This window comes from Miniopterus schreibersii (assembly GCF_964146895.1).
Source record: "Miniopterus schreibersii genome assembly, chromosome: 11".
NCBI classification, from domain to species: Eukaryota; Metazoa; Chordata; class Mammalia; order Chiroptera; family Miniopteridae; genus Miniopterus; species Miniopterus schreibersii.
This window is the reverse complement of record NC_138111.1, coordinates 23,432,336-23,441,257: the sequence shown is the minus strand read 5'-3', so window position 1 is coordinate 23,441,257 and position 8,922 is coordinate 23,432,336. Positions and strand designations below refer to the sequence as shown.

Genomic DNA, 8,922 nt, shown 5'->3' with positions numbered 1-8,922 from the left:
AACACTTGTGCCTGGTGGGTCCCAGCTCATTCTTCAGGCATCAGCTCTGGTGTAACTTCATTCAGCAAGTCTTGCGCCAAAGACAAGGACCTAACTGTAAATGCCAACTAGAATGGGTTCCTAAGATTCCTGGATGGGAAGGAGGAAGAGAAGGTCCAGAGAAGAACTATTTTGACTCATTCAACTTCTCACCTTGTCCAAGATCCTAGATACAAGGACACATGTTGTCAAGTGGCAAAAGCAAGATTTGCATCCAGAATCATCCAGAGTTAGCAGCCTTAACTGGTAGAATATACTGATAGCAAATTTTGTCACATCATCATTGAAACAAAAACACATCACTTAAAAATTCCTGGAGAGCTTTTTGGCTGGAACTGCCATCTTCTAGTAATTTGCCAGAATGACCAACACAAAGGGAAAGAGGAGAGGCACTATATGTTCCCCAGGCCTTTTAGAAACACGAAGTTGTTCCTTTGGCCAAATACATGTCCACCTACCAGAAAGGAGACACTGTCGACATCAAGGGAATGGGCACTGTTCAAAAAGGAATGCCCCACAAATGCTACCACGGCAAAACCGGAAGAGTCTACAATGTCCCCCAGGATGCGCTGGGCATTGTTGTGAACAAACAAGTTGAGGGCAAGATTCTTGCCAAGAGAATTGACGTACATATTGAGCATATCAAGCACTCTAAGAGGGAGACAGCTCCCTGAAACATGTGAAGGAAAATGATCAGAAAAGGAAAGAAGCCAAAGAGAAAGGTACCTGGGTTCCTCTGAAATGTCAGCCTGCTCCACCCAGAAAAGTACATTTTTGTGAGAACTGATGGAAAGGAGCCTGAGCTGCTGGAACCCAGTTGCTATGGATTCATGGTATGATAAATGTAAAAAAATAACAAATAAAAGACCTATGTACTGATAAAAAAAAATTCTTGGAGAGAACTCATGGACCCTTGAGAGTACATCTCTGCACCTCCCCATCCCCAAGTACAGAAACGTTGATTTATTAGAGCCCCTTCAAAGTGTGCTAACAGCAGTAAGCCCTTTTTTCTGTGCCTTCACACCATCACCCTCAGTGTCTAGAAGGAGAAGATGGTGACATGATGGCTCCAAGGTAAGACAAGATGACAACTGCATGGGATGAAGACTTCTTAGTGTGGGATCATGTGAGCTGGGAATGAGCTGGATCCCTGGAGCATTAAGGATGGAGATGCCAGCTAGGAACTGGATAAGCATCAGCTAAGAATAGCAAAGAGGCTGTTGAGATGGGGACACCCCCTGATGGCTTCATCCCAGCTCCATTTTCCCTCTGCTCTCTCTGAGTTTATGATGATATGGCTTATCCATGCAACAGTAGTATTTCCTACAACTAGTAACCTGTGGGACTCATTCATGCCACAAACATTTACTGACCAGCTACTGTATTCCAGTATTGGTATGAATGGTTGGGCATACTAACATACTAACATTAGTATTAGGATATAATCATATCCTATTTATCTTAGGAGAGATAGTTGGGCCCAGTGGGTGAGAGTGTGCATTCTGGAGCCCAGCTAGCTGACTGCATGAGTTCCAGTCCCTGTGTTATTTGGGTAAGTTGCTTAACCACTCTGTGCCTCAATTTCCTCATATGTAAAATAGAGAAAATCTTAGTTTTTACCACATAGAGTTGATATGAAATTAAATAGTTAATTCGTGTAAAGGTTTAAACCAGTGCCTGCCATGTAATAAGTGCTCATTAAGTATTAGCTATTATTAATGTAAGTGGTTCAACCCTGTGTGTGTGTGTGTGTGTGTGTGTGCATGCGAGGGAGTGAGAGAGAGATTGAGATTGTTGGCAACTATGCAAGCCATTCCTTTCAACGTGCATATGCTTCCGAGGATATGCAAAGAGGGATTTCGAAGTATCATATTGATTTACTATGCATTTCCCCTTATGAACATACTTTCTACCCTGCATAGGAATAACCCCACTGCATTACTATCAGTAGTGGTAGTAATAGCAGTAGCAGCCGCAGATATTTACTGAGCACATACATTATCTGGCTACAATTGAACTGACTTATTTAATCTAATTCACACAATAGTTGGTATTATAATTATCCCATTTTCAGATGAGGAAACTATAGAGCAGTAAAGCATCATGTCCAGAGTTACAGCAGACACATAGCAAGGTGAGGAGGTAAACTCAGATTTTATAAGTGCAAATTTTGTGTCTTAGCCAATAAGCTGATTGTCCTTGGGGAACTCACAGAGGGCAGCTGGCAATTTTAAACAAATAGTCACAATTGGTTGGAAAAGTGCTGGAAGAGGTGACACTATAAGTAAGCTTTTAACAAACTTGTTCTCTCCTTCCACTCTCTTGTTGGTGCCTAGATGGCAGGAACCAGATCTTAAAATCTTGGTTTGCCTCGCACCAGTGAGGTGCTCAGTAAATATTGCTGGTTAGCTTGTTTCGAGTGAGATGTAACAAGTCTTTCAGATGGGCCTGAGTCTGAGCTAATAATTTCCCTCATGTGGATTACAAACCCTAAGGGCACGTTATCATTTCTGAAACTGGAGCCAGAAAAGACAGTTTCTGTTTAAGGATGTAGGAAGGCTCAAAGTAGAAGTGATGTTTAGTGCCAGCAAATTGGCTTCATGTGGGCTCCTCTGGTTTCTGGGTCATTTACAACTGGCTACCTTGGACTCCTACGTGTTCCAAAAGGCTCTTGGCTGTTCTGTTTCCCTGAGTCATGAATTGCAAATGCAAAATAAGAAGGCAGATTGTATCTATGCAATGAATTACATAATTTTGTATGTAAGAGTGAGCTCTATACCCACGTGACCCCTCCTGCAATCCTCAGGTTCCTCCTGCCTCTGCTTGGACACACGCAGGGGAAGCAAGACCTCCACAGTTCATTCCATCTTTGGGAAGTTCTAAGCTACAGGTCCTCTTACTAAGTGAAAGCTGCCTGACTAGAGTTTTCTTTCTCTCATCCTGCCTCTCCAACCCGGGGCCATGCAGGCCCCCTTCCTTCGCTTCATAACAGCCCTTTAGAAATTAGATATTCACACTGCCATACTCACGGTTCCTTTAACTGGCTGCCACTGAGTATTATTTCCAGTCCTCTCACAACTCATTCAGCCGACGTGGATGTAAGTGTGAGGCCCAGAAGTGAACGCGGTACTCTAGGTATGGTTTAACTAACACAGTAAACCTGGACCGTGCTCTTTAAAACAGATGTGTTGTTCCTGCAGCCACACCTCGTCTTTGCCTCAGCTTGAATATACTATTGCTGTCAAGACAGATGCTGTGCCCACAGTAAGTGAGCATAATCCCAGGACTCAGAGACAGAGGGAAACTGCCCTGGGTGGGAAAATGAGAAACAGCCTCTTCTCCTTGCACAGGTCCCTGGGGGTATAGACTGGATTCACTGATGAGAAACAGAGCCCAGGGAAATGGGCAGGTGAAGAGGCCTTGAGAAAGGGCAGTGGCCCGGGGCTAGCAGATTTGGGTTTGGAGCACACAATTTTACCTGTGAGGTAGAGATGCCAACACTTCTGCTCCCCAGGAGGAGATATGGTAAGGTCAAGTGGCACAGAGCCTAAATATACCAGGTGACCAAGAAACACCAGTCTGATATCCAGAAAGCAAACTCAACCTATTTACATTTTTACCCAGGTATCTCTTCTTTATTTTCTTCTTAAATTACAGTTTACATTCTATATTATTTTGTATTATTTTCAGGTGTACAACATCATGGTTAGACAATCATATACTTTACAAAGTGATCCCTCTGATATTTCAAGTACCCAGCTGGCACTGTACATAGTTATTACAATATTATTGACTATATTCCCTATGCTGTACTTCACCCGAGATCTCTTTTAAATGAGCAAAATGAAGAGATGTCATTGAGTGAATGACAGCAAAATATTTCTTTGCCTGGGTATCTCCCCAAAGTTAGGCATGCTATGATAGCTGCCATTTTCCCATCTGGAAGCTCCCTCTTCCCCTTTCTCTCTTTCCAAACCCATAAGCCAAACCTCAGATTGGGAGGAGGGTCAGGGGGAGAAAACCAAATTCTTGTTTCCCTATCTCCCTACTTGCCTCTGCCTTTAACTCTGTTGTCCATATTTACTCCATTCTTCCAAGAGTTGCTTAAAAAGTTTTCAAAGGCATTTAAGATGCATGTGTTGGTGGCAAAAGACTGTGCTTGTAAGGCAGTGTTCACTCACCTAAGCAAGTTACCACTTCTGTCTCCTTCTACACTTCAATTCACACTGCAGGAGCCCGATTAAGGGTGGAACAAACACAACAAAGCCGGGGTTCAAATTCACCTCAGCCACTTGCTACCTATGTGATCTTAGACAAGTCATTTAATCGGTGAGCCTCAGTTTCATCATCTGCAAAATGGAATGATACACTTACCAAGGAAAGATTCAGTGGGATAATGAATGTAAGGCATCTAGTATGTGACTGGAAACAAGATTCCTCTTCCATAGCAAGTCACGTTCAATCGACAACATTGTGCTGGGGCCTGGGGATGTGCTCACATGTTTCAGACTGAGTCTGTTTCCTGGGAAAATCCCTGATACAGTAGGAGAGATAAGACAGGCACAACAACACCTCTATAGAAAATAGAGCATGCCAAGATGACAGCACAGGGCTGTGAGAGACATGAGGATAGGCAGAGTCCGCAGGCTCCCTGGAAAGGTGAGATTTGAATGGGTCCCTTCTGGATGGTCAGATTTGGCCATAAAGGGAAACAGAGGAAAGGAAAGCATGGTGGCTATAAAGGGAGAGTTGTAACACAGAATAAGTAGGTGGTAAGGCTGGAAAGCAGATGGCAGGTGGGTATAGTCTGATTAAGGACTAACTTTGTTGTCCCAGAGTTAGAGATACAAACAGATCCTCTAAATGGACTTCTGCTCAGGCTCATAGGGTGTGAGCAAAAACCAGTCCAGAAAGACATAATGCGTACTTCCATTCCCCCAAGATGAAAGGGGAGAAAGAGGATTGCAAGGCAGAGAGGGGTCCATGCTTTTCGCTCTTCCACATGAGTTTGGTGCTGATGACTTCAATGGAGGGTGGAGACATTCTGACAGCCTGTGGTCCCCAAGGAAACCAGGTCCTTCTGCATTCTCTCACTCATCCAACAACAGGATCTGGTATGGGAATCATTGTCTTAGGCTGTCTCAGAAGGATGGTCATCAACTCTTCTCTTTTACAGAGCCAGCTGGGTAGAGCTCTAACTTTTATTGACAATCATCTTCTACTATTTGGTCAAGAGTGACCATCAGCTCATTAAAAATTTAAAGCTGAAAGCCCATCACACTTTTACTATCTCAAGCATAGCATTGGCTCCTACATATAAACTGCTGATGGTATCTGTCATCTTTGTATTTAAAGCCTACCTACTTCAACCACTTGAGGGTAATGTCATCTGCTTATGGACTCCAGGTCCCCAAAAAGGGATTTCCCCAGGACTCGTCCCAAGATGTACACATGAAGGCCAGATTCAGGAAGCTGGAGGGTCTTTCTGTAGGTTCAAGAGAAGGTATGTGAGATAAGGGTAGGAAATAAAAGGCCCAGGAAAGAGAAGAGACCAGTAGCAGAAAGGCCATTGAGGAGAGGCTTGGGACATATTGTAATTACTCAGAGGAAAGGCGAGGAGCTGGACCAGGCAGGGGGCAAAGGAGAGGATAGACTCAAGAAATAAAGTCAAGGACAGACCATGAATCTAAAGAGGTGGGGCAGGTGCCAGCCACAGGAAAGTCCTTAGGGAGGAGGTAGGGAACTCCTCTCCAGTCCATTCTGTTTTCTCTGTACAAGAGGATAGGTCATTCTCTGGGGGGTAAGATGCTGGAGTGGGGGTGCCTGAGGGCCCCAGGTGAAACACCTGGGGTGGGATGGAGGTGGAGCCACAGGGCAGGAGCCAGCACTAGGAACTCCAGGAGGAGAGGTTATCCCTTTTTGCAGTCCCCCCCCCCAGAAGAAAAGTGCTAAGCACAGATGACAACTGGACCCCAGGGGAAGAGCCTGGGTTGCTCTGGGCTCTTCAGAGGCATAAGCAATTTCAGTGATCACTGCCCCCTGAAAACTGGCAGGTCAGCTTCAGGAGGTTTCTGGAAAGTGATGGATATGAAATGCCCAGCCAGGAAAGGAACAAGCACGTGCTCGTGTCAATTTACCACGTCCTTCCTTTTTCCCATTTTAGAGGCGATTCCAACTTTACAGTGTTCGAGTTGGAAAGGACCATGTCATCAAATCCTCACATTTGCCACTGGGAAAAGGAAAGTACATTGAGGAATGATGGGTTCTCCAATGGAACGAGCAGGGTCCTATGGGAACGCTAGGGAAGGGCACTAACTCCTAGAGGGGGCCCTGGTGACCTCCTCAGGGAGGCTCCCTAGTCCGGATGCTGGAAGGAGACCCAGGGTTTCTGGGGACTCTCACCACAGGCTGGAGCAGCCATCGGACTTGGTAGATCAGAGTCAGCCACTGCCCACGCGGCCTGCCTTCCTCCGTCCCTCCGTCACCCCCAGGCCCTGGCTCTATCCTGGGCTTCTCCCACATGCACACCCCCGCACACACTGGCTTTGAGGCCTGGCTGCCCCTGGGAATGGTCTTACAGGGTGAAAAGCTCTTAAGATACTTTACTAGGATGAAAATTTCATTGTGGAAAATCTCCCCAGGCTCCAACCGCTGACTCATCCCTTGAGCCTTGTCCAGGAAATCAGTTTCCAAGATTGCACAAACTCACATGCAGAACAGCTATCAATATGTTCGCATTTGTATCCATGTCAATCTCCATTCCTTATTCCTTGATATAATGAGTTATCTAATTATGATGACATCTGTTGAAGAGGAATCTAGCTTCCCTCTCCCCATTCAGAACCCAGTGCAGGGCTCTTTTGAGGGACATAACATGCTATGGGGCTTGTGGGGGAGAGGCAGGACCCCAACAGGAATCAGCCATGGCTGCCACATGGCTTTTGTTATTCCCAACAACCAGCTACTGCCAGCACCATCTCAGAGGCGAGCAGAACCACAGACTGAGCTGATATTGGAGCTATAGACTCACTCACCATCCACAGGTCTCTGTATTTCCAGCCCAGGTTGATTAAAAAGTCAAGACAGAAGGTGAAAGAATGTTTGCAGTTTGCTTCACCTTTGTGCAATAATTGACACATATGCTTTATTTTAATCCAGAAATGAGTTTACATTGGTTAACTACCATGTGATCTGAAAATTAATATGTATCTACAAATCCTCCTCTCTCGGGTCAGCATCCTCAAAGCCAGATTTTAAGACTTAGTCAACATTCAGTCAACAACTATTTATTGAGCACCTACTAGGGACTAGGGGGGCCTGAGATAAATAAACACGGTCTTTGGAGAATTTAACTTCCCGTGATGCAAATGATAGCCATGCAGGAAGAAGGTGCCCAAGACTTGAAGAGGGTGCTGAGAGAGACCTGAAGACAGTGCCATCTCGCCCTTTTTGCCACAGCCTCAAGGTGTCTTTAGAAATCACAGAGTCTTCACTTCTCGTGTCGAACCCTCCAAAACTAACAATGGCACAATCCAACGAATCAAACCAGATTCAGCCGGGTCAATGACCTCCCAGGGAACTTGGACGCATTTTGCTGGTGTTTCCCAGTGTTCCTTTTCCCAGGAGAACTCTGATCAGGTTTGATCCATGTTTCCAAGCTTTCTGTGTTTGGAGGGGTAAATATGGCTTCTGTACATACTTCTGACAGACTTTTTCTTCCCGATGTGTTCTAACTAAGGTGAGGGAACAGAGACTCATCTCTCACACAGGCCCTCACTACATTTGATAAGATCTTTCTCTATGCCCTAGAACTGTGTCCTTTGGAAGTATTTTTTCAATTAAAAAAATTCTTCCACTCATTTTTCTAGGAAATTCCTAATGGTGTAGTCACCCAAAACCAAGACTCTCGAGAACCTAGTGATGCTAATAATAGAACTGTAGGGCTAAATAGGACTTTCAAGATCATTTAATCAAATCTCTTCATGTTTTAGATGGGAAGATCAACGCACAGTTGGGTTTTGCAACTCTGCAATTTCCAAATGCTGCAGGGTTTGCTCATGTTCCTTCCGTACTCAGATTCTTAGGTTCCTGCTATTAGTCACATAGAGTTTTCCCTTTAAAGATCAAAGTGACCTTGAATACAATTAATACTTTGTTTATATCATCATAGTTAAATTCTATTCTGCAGGTTGTATTCATTTATTCAATCATTTATTGGTTCATGCTACAAATATTTATTGAGCACATACTATGTGAATGCATCTTGCTTTGCTACTCACTAAGAAAGACACAAAAATGAATAAGGCACAGTCGTTGCCCTCCAAAGTCTCAAATCTATTATAGGAAATGAAAACAGGAATACAAATAACTTTAATATAATAATTATAATAATAATAATAATAGCAGTTGATTATACAGAGCTCATGATATTCCAGGCACTGTTCTAAGCCTATCACATATATTATCTTATTTAATCCTTATAGTGACTTTAGGAGAAAGGTATTCTTATCCCCACTTTTATCAGTGAGGAAATAGAGGCACAGGAAGGCTGAGGAACTTACCCAAAGCCACAGAGCTAGCAAGTGCTAGAGCTGTGGCTCAAATGCAGACAGTCAGGTGCTAAGATGAAAAAGCATTCAGTGCAGTTAGAGAGGAACATTTGAAGAGGTGTGAAAGCTCTGTGGAGGAAAGGTCCCTTCCAGGTGGGGAGAGTGGGGAAGGCTTCATGGAGGAAGTGCCACCTGAGTGGGGTTGCTGGATTCAGCAAATAAACATATTGTGTCGACTTGGTGACCCTCGCAGTGGAGGTGAGTGCAGGAGGTAACTGCATCAGGACAATGTGACCACAAATGCAAAAGAGGGACATTCTTAGAAACAGCAGTC

At 44.4% G+C, this 8,922-nt stretch overlaps 1 pseudogene across 1 annotated transcript; it reads left to right on the top strand.

The window, feature by feature from the left end:
- The first annotated feature begins 400 nt into the window (after positions 1-400).
- On the top strand, positions 401-878 carry LOC308563843 (large ribosomal subunit protein eL21 pseudogene; annotated as a pseudogene). The gene has a single exon. The product of its transcript is annotated as a large ribosomal subunit protein eL21 pseudogene (transcript).
- The last annotated feature ends 8,044 nt before the right edge of the window (positions 879-8,922 follow it).